The 15,334-nt window shown below is 40.1% G+C and overlaps 1 protein-coding gene across 9 annotated transcripts in view; it reads right to left on the bottom strand.

Annotated features, from left to right (window-relative positions):
- The window catches only part of Sgms1 (sphingomyelin synthase 1), a 324,088-nt gene that overhangs the window by 52,796 nt on the left and 255,958 nt on the right, over nt 1-15,334 (bottom strand). Inside the window, exon 6 of one of the 9 annotated variants that reach the window (XM_023723189.1) lies at nt 2,744-2,799. The exons of 7 other annotated variants lie outside the window; for them this stretch is intronic. The gene's annotated coding sequence lies outside the window, so the exon portion shown is untranslated. Of the gene's footprint in view, nt 1-1,417; nt 1,476-2,743; nt 2,800-15,334 lie in introns of those variants that run through there. One more of the 9 variants, XM_023723194.1, reaches the window with a different exon arrangement.

Raw genomic sequence — 15,334 nt, 5'->3', positions numbered from 1 at the left:
CTCTCTCTCTCTCTCTCTCTCTCTCTCTCTCTCTCTCTCTCTCTCATAAATAAAAAATAAAAAAATGAAAAAAAAATAAAAATATAAGTAACAGAAGTTATTTTTTAATGTCTTAGATTACCAATAGGGATTCTAATATTTTAAACACACTACAAATAGGCCAATCACAACACATACAAGCAAGATGGCAAAGACAATATTAGCCTGTGTTCTATTCCTAGCACAAGGCAAAGACAATATTAGCCTGTGGTCTATTCCTAGCACAAGTGAAACAACAAAGTAACATGATCCACCTCACTAATTAAAAAAAAAAAAATAACAAAAATGTAAAACTACTGAGAGCATCCTTTGGTCAACGAATTGACACAGATAAAAAGAACCTTGTTAAAAAGCACCAGTGCCGCCGAAGTCCAAGTCCTGCCCTGCAGTCGCAAAGCTGCGCGCAGCCACTCAGTTCCCAGCAGTAGCACAGTGCGGACAACAGCACACGTCACTGGAATCACGGCCCTGGCCTCCTCAGTGCTGCCCTGGTGCAGAGCCTGTCCCACCCAGACTCCAGCTGCGCAGGGCAGCAGAAGAGCCTTCAAACCCAGGCAGTTCCCACCCCTGAAATCCTGCGATCTCTCCACCTGTTCTTAGAATAAAGTCCACACTTCATGTTTAACATGGCCTACAAGCCTTTTCTTCTCAGGATAGTTGAGCCCCCCCCCCCACTACATACTATACTTTACCCCAATCTACTTTCAGTGGCTAATTTCCTTGGGGCTTTTGCACTTGATCTTAGCCAAAAGGCCAAGAAATGATGCCTGGGGTCCTTGAACATGCTGCTCCCCCTACCTGGATTACTGTCATTCCATAATTCACATGAGTTTTGTTCACTCTCCACTTTCAGGTCCTCTCTCTTATTCTGCCTCTTCAACAAGCCTTCTCTGTCCATCTTTCTTGTTTTAGTGTTCTGTGCTACTGTAACAGGATATTAGAGACTGGTTTATTTATAAAAAACAGAAATTCATTTTCTTATCACCTAGAGTCTGGAAAGCCCATGTGGCGAGGTCCCTCGTGCTGCATCAATCTAGGAAAGCAGAGCACAGGGGCTGCATGTCCCACTCTCCCGTACAGAGCCCACACCGATGGCAACTGCACTCAGGAGGCTGCTCTCATGGTTTGATCACCTCTGGAAGGTCCCGCTTCTCCAGCCTGGTGCATTAAGTTCCCAACACATAGACTTTGGGGGACACATTCAAACCACCGCGCTAGGCTGGGATGTAGCTCTGTAGCAGAGAGCTTGCCACAAGTGCATGAGGTCCTAAATTCAATCCCCAGCACCACCACACCCGCCACAAGATAAAACATTAAAAATAAACCTCAAGCCATTGTACTTTGTTAACATCTTTTGTCAACACCCTTTCAGTTGTACCTCAAGCTCCCCACACTGCGATTCTCATCTCTGCATCCCAGGCACACAGAAGGTGCTCAGCATCACAGGTTGCTCCAGGAAGGAAAGACAGACGCCATAAAAGAAAAAGAAAACCACACACACAGAGGTCAACTACATCTGACACCAAGAACATACTTCTTAATTTTAGATTCTTCACGGTGACACTGACCATGTAAGTCCCTCTAACGCTCACTTTTTCCCTATGTAAAAAAGAACACATCCATAAACTGTTTAAAGAGTTCATCCTAAGAAAATGAAATTTAAAAAGTAAGTAATCTAAAAAAATACAGCTCGGATTTTTTAGATACGGAAATATATTTTCTTTAATCATACAAATTCTTAGGAGGACAACAGCAGTGAGTTCCATGGTCCACTTAAAAGATTTTCTTAAATACACATAAGCTAATCAGCCATCTAATTGCTCTGCATAATGTGATAAAAGCTGTTCAAACACAACTGATGATATGCACCATGATAAAAGAAAAATACTTGATTTTTTTTCCAATTGTATACAGTCATCTTCCACCTAAAAGTAAGTTCTTTTTTTGTTTTCAAAGCTACCAAAATCCTGTTGAACAGTAGATCCAATCAGGTTATTAAGAGGCTCATGGCAGGAAACACAGCCCCAAAACAGGCCCTTAGAGATGTTTCACAATAGCTTCTAAAAGTAGGAGCATTTCTACGTTCTTTATGGATGAGTTGTGCATGAGTGTGTAGCAATGGCTGCGACACAACTGAGATGCTAAGGGAATCCAGGCACTCCTGAGTCAACAGTACCAAGATGGCCTGTCCCTAATTATTCCGTACCTAATAGTCCTGGGCCCTAAAATAGAACTGTAGGTGTCACTGTCCTAAATACCTTTTTTCTACACCCAAATCACATACTTGTTGATTTTTCAAAATTTTCAGTGCATTAATACCTTAACCAGTAGACAAAAAGTCCCGTCTCATGTACCATGAGAACCTTGTTATCATAATGCAAGAAGGAGACATAGCTCATTAAAAGCATTTCAGAATCTTGTCAAATGCTCTAAAGACATAAACTGGGAAATCAAACAATTTACATGTCAAATATCATGAGCTTTTTTTTCAGTATGAAAGAGAAACAAGGAGCAAGGAAAATATGGACTGAATCTGGAAAAGCACAAAATATCAGGTATGAATATCAAACCCTGAAACATTACTAGGAACAGTAGTCATGCACTATACCTGGAAGAAAAGACCGTTGGTAAGAGAAGGCAGAATTTAGCACCTACAAATACCCAATAATAGCTTTTCAAATTACACTGGAAATTACTTTCTTACCATAAAATGAGTGGCAACTCCAGATATATATTCCATGTCTTGATGGTGTGCCACTCCTGTGACAGAGGAATCACACGTTACGCTTAATAAAAGTTTCACAACCACAAATAAGTTCTGTTTTTATACAGCTAAGCATACGTTCTAGAGAGGTCCTGCTATTAAAGGAACTTGATGATCAGCGTTCAGAGAACAGACTATCAAAACACTCCGGCAAGGCTTGTGCCACATCCATTTCTAAAGGCACAGCTCAAATTTATCTTCTATTTATAAACCTAATGAGCTTTTCTCTTTGGTATAATGAGAAAGCCAGCATTAAGGAGCTAAGTCTGAAAAACACACATATTTATAAAAGCCATATCACTGAATCGAAATGAAAGCAAACATGCGCTAAGCACCAACTGTGCAGAAAGCATTGTTCTGGGCCCTGTGTGTCCAGGGACACGTACACCACGGTTCCTGCCTAAGTAGGCTAACATGTCCAAAATCAAATGCCTACTCTTCTTCAAACTGACTCCTCTCTGCATGCTTTCAGCTTAGCAAATCACATTTCCAGCTTGCTGCAAAGACTCCTAGCTGGCGAATGTGTGCACACAAGTACGCATCTCGCTACCCCTGGGTCTCTCATTCCCCCCACCCCCCTTCAGCACCTTGCAATCACTTCTGTGCTTGGTGTGAAACCTCACTCTACACAAACAACTGTGACTACAGCCCTGTGCAGTGGCCCATGCCTACAGCTCTTGGTCCTGGGGAGGTTGGGGAAGGAGTGCATGAGGTCCAGTTCCAGATCAACAGGGCAACATCAGAGGCCCTATTGCTAGGCAGACAGAAAACTCAGTAGCAAAACAAAACCTGCATCTACGATGTGGGCAAGGAAGCAGGAAGAAGTGAAGTGGGCACAGGTAACTGCCTGGCGTTGGGGGAGCAGGAGAGGGAGAGAAGGCTGGGTGGCTATGGGTGTGTGTGTGTGTGTGTGTGTGTGTGTGTGTGTGTGTGTGGAGATGAGAGCAACAGCCAGCCAGCCAAGCAGAGGTCATGGAATGAAATGTGCCAACATGTGAAATAGTAGGTAAGTATAACTAATACATGTTTGAATTAAATAAAAGCAAAAATTAGTTAACTACTCAACTATTACATCAGGAAGTCAATGTGACATTTTTACTAAAAATTTTAAATTCTATTTCTTGCTTACAGAAAAGACATGTTTAAAAATGTTTAGCTGGACATAGCAGCACATGCTTGCAATCCCAGTGCTCTGGGAGACTGAGGTGAGAGGACCACAATGATGAGCCTAACCTGGGTAACTTAAGCTACCTAGAGACCCTGTCTCTAAAGAAATAGGAAAAAAAGCTGTGAATGTGGTCCAATATAAAGGCCGTGGGTACAATCCCCAGTACCTTCTGCGCACACAAACAAAAACGTTCATGTCAGTCCCACTTGTAGAACAGAATACCAATAACTTCATGCTTCCTTACAACAGAAACCCATACCATCATTTCACAGACTGCAGGGTGTCTGTATATGATGGCAGGTCCGAGATACAGAAATATACATTTTTATTTTAAGATTATAGATAGATAGATAGATAGATAGATAGATAGATAGATAGATAGATATGGGTATATGCACAAATGTATATTTTATTCCTTCAGAAAAATATCAGGGAATTCAAGAGAAAAAGAGAAAGAAAAAAGGAAAACAAAGAAAAGATTATCTAAGAATCCTTAAGTCCAGAGGGATGCATATCACCTAAACATAAGCAGTTCCTCAGAAGCAGCTGTCAAGGCCAAGGCAGTCACGGGAAGTCACCCTCTCCTGCAGTCACCCCTTCCTGAGATTTCTTTTCCCTTCCCTCCCTCTTCGGAAACTTATATTGCTTAGGACTTGCCCTAACCGTACCAGCAATGTCGTCCTGGCAAGAGCAACTGAAAAGAAATCAAGGAGATAAGATCTGCGATCTGCGTCCATTCTGAGCCAGCTGCAGAGGGCACCTCTGTCCCAGGTCCTAGGGTGGAGCTCTGCACTTCTCCCAGTGCTGAGGCTCGCCTGCACAAGTGGCAACACATCCTGGGACAGTTCGCCTTCTTCTTCTAAAAGACACACCCACCCAAGCCCTATGACTACCACCAACATAGATGCTTCTCTTTCCATCTAAGATCTGAGTTGAAAAAGGGGCAGCCTACTAGAATATAACCTTCTGAGTCTTCTTTTTCTCCTAATGTTGCTAGCACTAAGGACATCACCAGCAGCAGAATACAGTCACAGAGACGGGTCTAACAAGTTGTGAGCAGGTTCCTGCAAGCCCAGACTAGAAGAAGATGTAGCAGACTGCATTCTCAGCTTGCCCCAGTCCCTGGGCACCTTGTCAGCCCACTGGAACCAGCAGAGAAACCTCCATGCTGTCACCTGCCTGCCTTCTGTGCAGAGGCTGTGCGGAGTTGGGTGTGGACCAGTCAAAGAGGATTTAGAACCGGTTCCCAAACATTATTTATCTCTATCCCAAATTACCACCTCCTGGCAACACCAACACTATATTTACTAATATCCTATTAAGATAATCACTGCTTTTAAGACTAAGTCTTGTTCTACGAAAGATTATCTATAAAAAGTTGTTGAATATACTGGCTATATGTTTTTTTAAACTAGTGGATGTTAAAACAAATACTGAGAATTTTCAAAGTACCTGAATTTTGAGGTATATGAGAAAACACTTGAAAAAACCATTCTTGAAAAAATGCCCAGTCATTACAAATAAACCCTGGGAATATGGCAGAAGTATGATAATGGCACCAATGGCCAACAGAACCTCTTGTATTAAACTGAAAAGGTAATTGTAGATGGAGAAGGAAGAAACAATATAAAAATATAGAAAACCTATATACAGGGCCAGCAAAATAGCTCAGTGGGTTAAAGCACCAGCAAGCAGGCGCAGGGGCCTGGGGTTCGATTCCCGGGCCTGCCATGCCAGCCCTGCCCCCAGGGCGCACTGTGACGGCAATTGAGACTGGGTGTGGTGGCATATTCCTGTAATTCCAGCTCTTGGGAGGCTGTAAGCAGGTGGATCATCACTACCAGTCTGATCTAGTAGTGAGATCCTGAACACCCTGTACACCTTTCCCTAAAATAATAATAATATAAAGAAAACCTATATATAAATCCTTTTGTGACTTTCCTCTCTATTTCATTTAGTTTGGGGCATTGCAGAGCCATATTTTGTTGTGAATTTGAATATTTAAAAGAAAATTTTAGTTTGGAATGATAAAAAATTTCTAGAGATGAACAGTGATAACTATTCAATACGGTCAATGTCACTAAATTGTGCACTTAAAAATGGTCAAATGGTATATTTTACAATAGTAAAATGTGTTTTTCTTTCTTCCCTCCCCCCCCCACCTGTTTTTATTTTCCCAGGACTAGTGGTTGAACTGAGAGCCTATGTGCTGAGCTGTATCTCAGCATCTTTTTTATTTTTTTAAATTTATCTGAGATAGTATCCTGCTAAACTGCTTAGTTGCTCATGCTGAACTTCATAAAGTCTTCTTGCCTCAGTCTCCCAGAGTACTGAGATTACAAGTACTACCCACCACATTTTTCATCTTAAAAAATCAACACTATATTCAGGAAATGAGCTGAGAAGAATTAAAAGCTGCCCAACAATGGAGAAGTTCTGAGAGGAATCTGCAAAGCCCTGGTCATTTCACACAATTACAAATTATCTTCTTGGAAATGTTCCAGGACATGGAAAAATGCATGTGGTTAACAATTTTTATTTATTTATTTTGTTACACTGGGGACCCGGAGGTTTTGCACTGAGCTACATCCTATTTGTTGTTGTTGTTTTGAGACAAGATCTCACCAAGTTGCTGAATTATGCAGACTGGGCTGAAGCCTCTAATTGTCCTGCCTCAGTTTCTCAGAGTACTGCGATGACGGGCATGTGCCACGATACACAGCTTCCTTAAAGCTAATTCTAACCAGTATATATTCAGTAAACGTGTGGCACAATCATGTTTCTGTGTTAACAGTGTCACAGATGTGTCTTAAAAATAAGAATTTAAGAGTGTGTGCTACACTGATAAAAGAGGCCCTGGTAACGGCAACTCAGCATCCTTGCATAGTCAGAATGCATCACAATGCACACATTAGGTCTGGGAGCAACAACAGACGGAAGCCCCACATATTTAAGGGGAAATTCCCTCTCCAGTGCCTGCCTGCACACCCTGGTGATACATAGAAACAGAAAAAAGCCAGTGAACTAACAGACTCAAGTTAGCAGACAGATCTAACTCCCCGTCCCCTTCAGAACAGGCCCTGAAGTAGTTGTGATCTTACAAATTCAACTTCACAGGCCTGTCACTCTGGGCTTCTAAATCTTATGAGCATCTGATTGTATCAAAGGAATCGCACATTATTAAAAACAGTACCACAGAATGCTGTCTGATGCAAGGAGACAGCAACTCGCTTTCTGTTTCTGTGAAACACCCAACAGTCAAAGTCTCTGTAACAAAGGCCAAGTTTTCAGAAGCAGGTAATTAATTTCAAGAATCAAACAACTGGGCCGGGAAGGTGGCTCAGTAGGATAAGCAAGGGCTTCCCTGGCAAGCGCAAGGGTCTGAGTTCAATTCCTGGTTCCACAAAAACTAAACCACACGAAAAAAAAAAGAATCAAACAACTACACAAACTACACAACTACACAATCTAAGAAAAAAGGAAAATGTTTTCTTAAAGAAATATATATTGGAATCTTTTGTTTAAAAGTCCTTTATAAAATTATCCAATTCTTTCAACAAACATTTTAGTGAGTATCTATTTTACAGTGGAGGGCTTAAGGGCTCAGAAATGAGTTATGTGAAATTAGGTCTTTGGACCAAAATTCTCAGCTTACCAGACCAGAATTTATCATTAAATTGTTTACATATAAAAAGAGGTGGACAATCCATATCTTCTTTTTTTAATCTTTTAAAGTTCAAAAAGTTGGTAGATAGCAGTGAAAAGTTTTAAAAGATTTCTGTTATATTTCATAGGAGTTTTACAGTTTATACACGGACTTCCTTTTAAACTTTCATTCTTTCTTACCTAAAGTCTCAAAATAATCTACATATTTCTCATCCTTTAATAAAATAATACAAAAAATAGTTTCTCCTTGTATGTTTTAAATTACTTGTATGACTGTGGCAACCAAATCCACACAAAAACGGTTGAGAAAGCTGGTAACAAGAACAAAGAGAAACACAACATTTTCAATTTAAAGACCTGTGATGTAGAAGTTATTTGTAGAAATTAAAATATTTATAATAACTAGGTCTTGTTTTCCTTACTAAAGATACACATAACTTTGATTTTTACTGCTGCATATTGTTCTCAAAATTGTCTTAAATGTAAATTCTCTGCTAACTTACTCTACTTAGCTGGGGGTGATGATGTGTGGCTATAACCCCACCAACTCAGAGAGAGTAGGGTAAGAGGGCCACAGCTTCCAGGCCAGCATGGAAAACCAAAGGATGCAGTGAGGCCCTGCTCAAGTGAAAAATAACAGAAGGGAGAGAGACCCAGACTAACATGAGGCCCTCTGGGTTCGGTCCCCAGTACCACACACTTACTTATACAAATGTTCCACCTATATGCACATACTCAGAACATAGTCTGTATATTCATGAACTTGGTACAGGGTCTTACTATGCAGGTCGGACTCACAGTGACCCTCCTGCTTTCACCCCCTCTCCCCACAGCACTGAGATTACAGGCACGTGCTACCACATCTGGTCTCAGTGGCTGGCTCAGTGCACCCAGGGGGTGGGCCTGGCGTGGCATATGGTACCAGGGATCAAACCCTGCTTGCTTAAGCAAGTGCTTAGTCCTCTCAACTATCTCCCCAGCTCATAATCTGTGTATTTAAATGGATGCCTTTTGTAGTAGGTATAAAATAAACACACTACCACATAAAAAATGGGGTTTGGCTCAGGACTAATGTTTTTGGCATACATATTTAAACATGAGCTAACCTCAAAGCACAGTGGTTAACATGGTTCTATGAGCTGATTATATCCACTTTCCTCAAACCTTTATCCTAAGCACCAAGGTGATGTTATTAGGAGATGGCACCGGTGGGGGTGTTCAGGCCATGATAGTAGAGCCCTCGCAAACAAATGGGTTAGTGCCCCTATAAAAGAGACCCCATAGGGCTCTCTAATCCTTCCTCCAAGAAAAGGTAAAGTGAGAAGACAGAACACTAGGAAGAAGACACTGAGTCTGCAAGTGCGTTGATCTTGAACTTCCTTTCTTGTAAAATTTTGAGAAACTTATTTCTGCAGTTTATAGCTACCTGACTATAGTACTTGGGTAGAGCAGCCTGAATGGACTAAAACACAGGCTACAGACTCTCTGGGACTGGGCTACAATTTTCTTCCTTCCTTCCCTGATGACAGTCATGTGTCTGACCTTGGTGAAGCTGCCTAACATTTGAGTCTTCTGTTTCCTCATCCCAAAGTGGGGATAAATAATATTAATTTAAGAAGACTTTTAAAAAAATAATTTGAACCCAGGGCCTTCATACTGACCTATATCCCCAGACCATGTTTTACTTTTTGAGAAAGGGTCTTTTTTAGTCACTAAATTGATCAGGATGGGCTACAACTTGCCATCTTTCTGTGCTACCAATCCTTAAAAAGCTCTTTTTTTGTCTTTATTTTTCATTTTAAAGTAATTCTAGATTTAACAAAATGATGTCAGAGGCAGGCATGGTGGTGCACGCCTGTAATCCCAGAGCTCTGCATGGCTGAGGCAGGAGGATTAGAAATTGGATCCTAGGCTAGAGAATTCAATAAGTCCCTGTCTCAAAAACCTGAAAAGAGCTGGGGATGTTGCACAGTGTAAAGGCCCTGGGACTCGGCCCCCAATACTGAAAGAAAAAAGTTTAAAAAGTTCCCAGAACAGTACATAAAACTGAAGCAAGCCCTTCTAGCCAGTTTCCTCAGTAGTATTAACAACATAGATAAGAACAGGACAATTATTAAAAACCAAGAAGTAAATTTTGCGATTGTACTATGAACAGCATGTCTTCTTTGAATCGCACCAATCCTAACCCTAAACGTCTTTCATCTCCTCTCAGAACCACTGTATTTTGTAGCCTCTTAAAACCCTGAAGCGCAAGGCAGGTCCCCAGTCTTCCCTTGCATTTCATGACCTTGGCAGTTGGGAGGTTTTCCTGTTTTCTTATGATTACATTTTAGTCATGCACTGTTTTAGAGAATACACACAGCTGCATATCCTACTTGTAACTACTGGGAAGGCCAGTTAATGATGGTCCCTTTTTCAGTTGTCAACCTGGAGAGTTGTCTGTGTAAAGAGTTCTGGATCACAATTAAGTCTTCAATATGCAAAGCGAGGGCTAAGGATAAGTTTGGGAATCCAGTACACCTAGGCTCCAATGTCCATTCTACCAGCAACCATGGGAAACCTACTTCCCTATGTTCTCTTCAGTGTATCATAACAACAAAGCTGCCGTGAAAATACATAAAGCTCTCAGGGCCTAGAATTTATGTGCTTTATGAAAGTGATATCATTGTTTTAAATGAGTTATTTTCTGCAAAATAAGCATAATAAACTACGATAAAGGAATGTGAGATGTGAGAAAAACATGTAATTTGGAGGCATTCTGGGGGCAGGACAAATAGACATGAATTGAGCAGAGGAGGCCTAGGTGAGCACGGGCTGTGGGAGAACCCGCAGTACATCTCTCAGTTTCATTGATCTTGCCTTTCCCTTGAATAAACAGGCTTTGTAACTAAAGCTTGAGAACTCACAAGGCCTTAATGCGTGGTTCCTAACACCCTGATCTTGAGGTGCAAAAGCCAAACCCTGCTATGACCAAGGGTTCTTGCTCTTCTTTTCACTCTGGTAAAATCCCTGCTCTGTGCAGGGCTCTCTTGAAGAGATTTATAGGCCATGACAAAGGACACCAGAATGTTTTCTTCCTCAGTTGCTTATGCTGTTATACTTTAGATTACAGGAAAGTGAACCCAGAATACCTAACATGGTAAATAAAACCTACCTATCCTCTTAAGATATAAATCTAACCCACCAGAAACCTGAAAATAAAATTAAACCTGGGAGTCTGAACAGGCAGATCAAGATTTTAAACATTTCTTCATCAGATCACATGAAGAATTATAACAGCAATTACTGTACCCCAGGGTTTGTGGATCTGACCTCAACTTTGAAAACCCACACCATTATTTATAACCATGAGTACAGTAAGATCTACTACACTGGGAAATGGATCACATTACTTCTCACAGCTAAGTTGGTAATTACAAAAGCATTATAGTGCCATTAAGAGTTGAAATAATTAAAAATCAATAGTAGTACCCTGGTTTACAAACAGTTCTTGCTCAGATTCTGGTCACAAACCTAATATGATGAGAAACACATCAATGTCCTTATGAGGTCAACGCTGAACCTAACCGCTGAATTTGATTCGGTTCTCATCCAACTCGGTTTATGACCAGAATTATGGAAAAGAGCAAAGTTGTGAATCAAAGTACCACTTTATTCTTATGGTTCAGTTAAGACTAAGAAATTTCAGAATCAGACTGAGTTGTGCTCTGATGTCTATTCTACCAGCTCCTAGAATACATTAGGATGAGGATTCCTAACTAGCTAAATTCTTTTTCCTTCAAAACATAAAAACAAAGTTATAGAACTTCATGAATTATCAAGCTCTTTAGCACCTGGACCTTGAACACAAGAGAGTAACAGCCACTTATGTTTTCTCCACAACAGTGGGGGCCTGCATGCTGCTATGGTAAAATGGAAGTGTGGTTTGCTGACGAAACCAATTAGACAGGTGCTTGATGCTCCCCCACTAAGAAAAGAATCACCAGTCCAGGTGATTTCTAAATTACTTTAAAAAGTCATGAATTTTCAAAGGTCTAAACTGCCTAGAAGTTCTGACAAAGGGTTAAGCTGCAGTCAAGAGGCCAAGTTCTGTCTGGTCACAAACTAGAATGAAGCCTCCACAGTAGGCCTGTGCATTATACCACTGAGTATTAAATCTGCACTGGGGACGCCATTGCTTTCCTTCAACCTTAAGGTAACGGTAACAGTTTCTCAGCTTTTAAAATATAACCACTGTAGCTATTAACACTGGACGATAGCTGTTACTATTAACTACTTCCTCTCCCTTCTCTCCCTCTCTTTTCCTCTGGGGCTGTCCAGCGCATACAATGGTGGACAACCACTCTGCCACCCTGAAGGTGCTCATTTGTCCACTAGCAGGGAGACAAAGAAGTGCTCCTACAAAGCCTGAGCTGGGAGTGGAGCCTTCCTTCTAGGAGAACCCTTGTCACTCCAGGACAGCTTTGGTCCTTTCAATAATTCTCAGGATAATTCTTATCTGGGAAGACACATCTGGGGACAACCTCTGCCCAGTGGAGGAAGTTCCAGTTATTTCACTTTCCTTAATTGCTGAGGCCAAGGTATAAAAGCATGCCTAAGGATTTCCCTTAGGCACTACCTGTCCCAGGGCAAAAAGCCCTTCACAAACACAAACTCACCTCTTTCAAAACCCCCATGTGGAAAGAATAAAATCTTTTATCTATAATTAATTTACATATTTTATATTTTGTATGTTTTGTCTTAATACTAGTAAAATTTAGCTCAGTTATTTTTACATATTTTATCACCTATGTAGACCTTAGATGTCCATTTTGTTAGTTCCCTCAGTAGGCCCCAGGTAGATCTAGCCTCATCACTATTAATGTCTTCTCAATATCTGGCTTTATGGTACAGCCTGACAGCACCCTCTGACACCCAAATAGGTCTTTTAGCATTTCCTAGAAAAACACAAGCACACCCTCTGCCCCAGGTTCCTTCCATTGTCCAGTTTGGAGATCTCTCCCAAGGTACCCCTCCTTGCCTTTTTGTCTTACTTGATCAAATTCTTTTTGCTGCTGAACTTCCCCATTTTTTGTAGAATAAAAAAAAAAATAATAGTGAATAGTGACAAGTGAAGTTGGAAGGACTGATTACCCCCCTTTTTGCTTTGTAATTGAATTTTAACTGTATGGTGAGAAACTTGTATCCTATATTTTGGAAGAGGTAGCCATACATTTTTTCACTTAACCTAATATGACCTATTTGAAAAAAGCAAATTAATTTAACTTATCTGAAGGATAATCACAGTTAATAACTCCAGAGAAATTAGCAAAAAAATCTAGATAGAGCCAATTAATATTACCAAAAAAGTCTGAAAATCATGCCAAAAGGAAAACTTAAGTATGTCACAGGATTGTCCTGCTACAATGTTAAGGTTTTGATTTCTCAATTTCTGTTTAAATATATATAACTGTTGTCTTTTAACATTCTATAGAGATTTAAATATTAAAATATCCATGGTTGTTTAAAAAAAAACAAAAAAAAAACCATGTGCCTCCTATCCTGGAGGGAGGTATTTGCAGAACCAAAGATCTCGTGTGCATGTGTTTGTACAAATTTATTTATCTTAGACTATTTCTCCAAGTCAGACTTCCCCTAGTATAGGAGAAATATACTCTTCTTGTAAAAAGATTCAAACAATATAGAAGTTCATAAAGTTAGGCATACAGCAGTCACATCAAACAAGCAAGTCTCCTCAACCTTAGCCCACAGAGATAACAGCACTAGCTGGCATACGCTACTTCAGGACAAATCTGATTGTTAAGTGAAAACAAACAAGGCAACAGATTTACAGTCATTACAGGCCACCATCTGTGTAAAAGAGGGCAGAAGGGCAATCTGCATACACTTACACAAAATATAGCTCGACAACTTTGAAAGGAACAGCAACGTCCACCCTGCAGGGAGTGACTTTGCTGCCAAGCATACTTGTTACTATTTTTTTTTTCCAGTTTGAATTTTGAACCACGTGGATGTGTTATCTCCTGAAAATATTAACAGTTTAAGTTAAATATTAAAGAAAGTAAACTTGTTAAAAGTCCTAAACAGTATTTTTCAGAAGATAATGCGTAACTAAAGAATGGGGAACATACAATAACAAGTGCTTTATTACTGATGCCGGAAACCAACCTGCCCCACTGTTACACTGGGGACTGAATCAGGGAAGGCTAAGTTATAGTGCAGCCCCTTTAATGCATTTTTAAAATTTGAGACAGTTTCTCCCTGAATTACCTAAGCTTGCCCCTAAATTGTGATCCTCTGCCTCAGCCAAGTAGCTAGGATTACAGGCAGGTATCATGACCCATTTGCACATTTTTAATATACTTACTGAAGATGCTACAGAGAGAGAGAGAGAGAGAGAGAGAGAGAGAGAGAGAGACAGACAGACAGACAGACAGACAGACAGAGACAGAGACACAGATAGATAGACAGACAGACAGAGCTTTGCGGTCTAAGCCGCTGAGCTATCTCCACAGCCCCAAGCTTTGTGTATTTATTAAAACCAGAATCTTAGTTTGACAATGTTTGGTTACTCAATCATTTGGACTACTTTAGATATTTGAAAAAAAGATACTGTCCATCATTTAAAATATTCTGTATTGAATATTTGCCTTGATTTTTAGCTGGTTTGCCCTCAGTTTTTTCCAAAGCAACTTCATATTAGGAAAACAATATTAACCAATTTTACATAAAGAGGTTACATAAATAAGTTCTTGAATAATAAGCAAGTTATGATAGTTGCATTAAAATTATATTCGGCTCTTAAACTGGTAACATAAATGAGTAATGTCCCTAAGTCAAATGCATGAATCATGTTTTATGAAGTAGATGTGCAGCAGGGAAGACACTTTGGCAGAAAATCAATTTTAACTGGTAAAAGAAAATAACGTATCCTGGAGAGAAATAAAGTATGCCAATTTTTTAACTGCTACAATAATAATTTCCTGAAGAAAGCATAAACTCTGAAGAACCCATTCCTTCACAGAACTTAAACTAATAGAATACTCAAGAGCAGATATTTTAAAAATATTTGTTTAATTACTCATGTTAAAAGGAATTGGGCAATTTTGTTCTGGAAATAAAAGTTCCATGTGAATAGAGAAATCTCAACACCATTTCTCTACTGAATCAAGATATTGATAGCCTCCAAGAAAAAGTGAGGACAGTTTAGGTTTCAAATGAACCACATTGTGCCACAATAATTAATGGGAGCTCCAAGTTCAAGACCCTGACAATGGTTGCAGCCTGCCTTTGGGGAAGCTGCCCAATAGCAGAAAACCAGGTCATGGGGGAAGAGTCAGTGACATTAGGAACAAAACAGCTCTAAGAAGGGCTGCGCTGGATGTCCATGCAATGGGATGTCAACATGCTGTAGTCCTCCCTAAGCAGCTCCAGGACCTTGTCTTAGACATGCCCCAAATATCAGGCATAAAGAAAAAAGCACATTCCATTTTCAAAACATTACACAGTACTCAACACATATTTCAAAAAGAAAGACTATCTAGGCTGGGGGACAGAAGACCTAATGCTTAGTGACTGGCCTTTCCCCCGACATCATCATTAATGCTTTTTTGAGACCTGAGATGTAACATGTAGAAAGAACTTTTCTTTCTTTTCTTTTTTTTTTTTTTTTTTTTTTTTTTTTTTGCAGAACCGGG

Source organism: Octodon degus, unplaced genomic scaffold (assembly GCF_000260255.1).
Source record: "Octodon degus isolate 3935 unplaced genomic scaffold, OctDeg1.0 scaffold00005, whole genome shotgun sequence".
Classification (NCBI taxonomy): domain Eukaryota; kingdom Metazoa; phylum Chordata; class Mammalia; order Rodentia; family Octodontidae; genus Octodon; species Octodon degus.
This window is presented reverse-complemented; position numbering and strand designations above follow the sequence as displayed.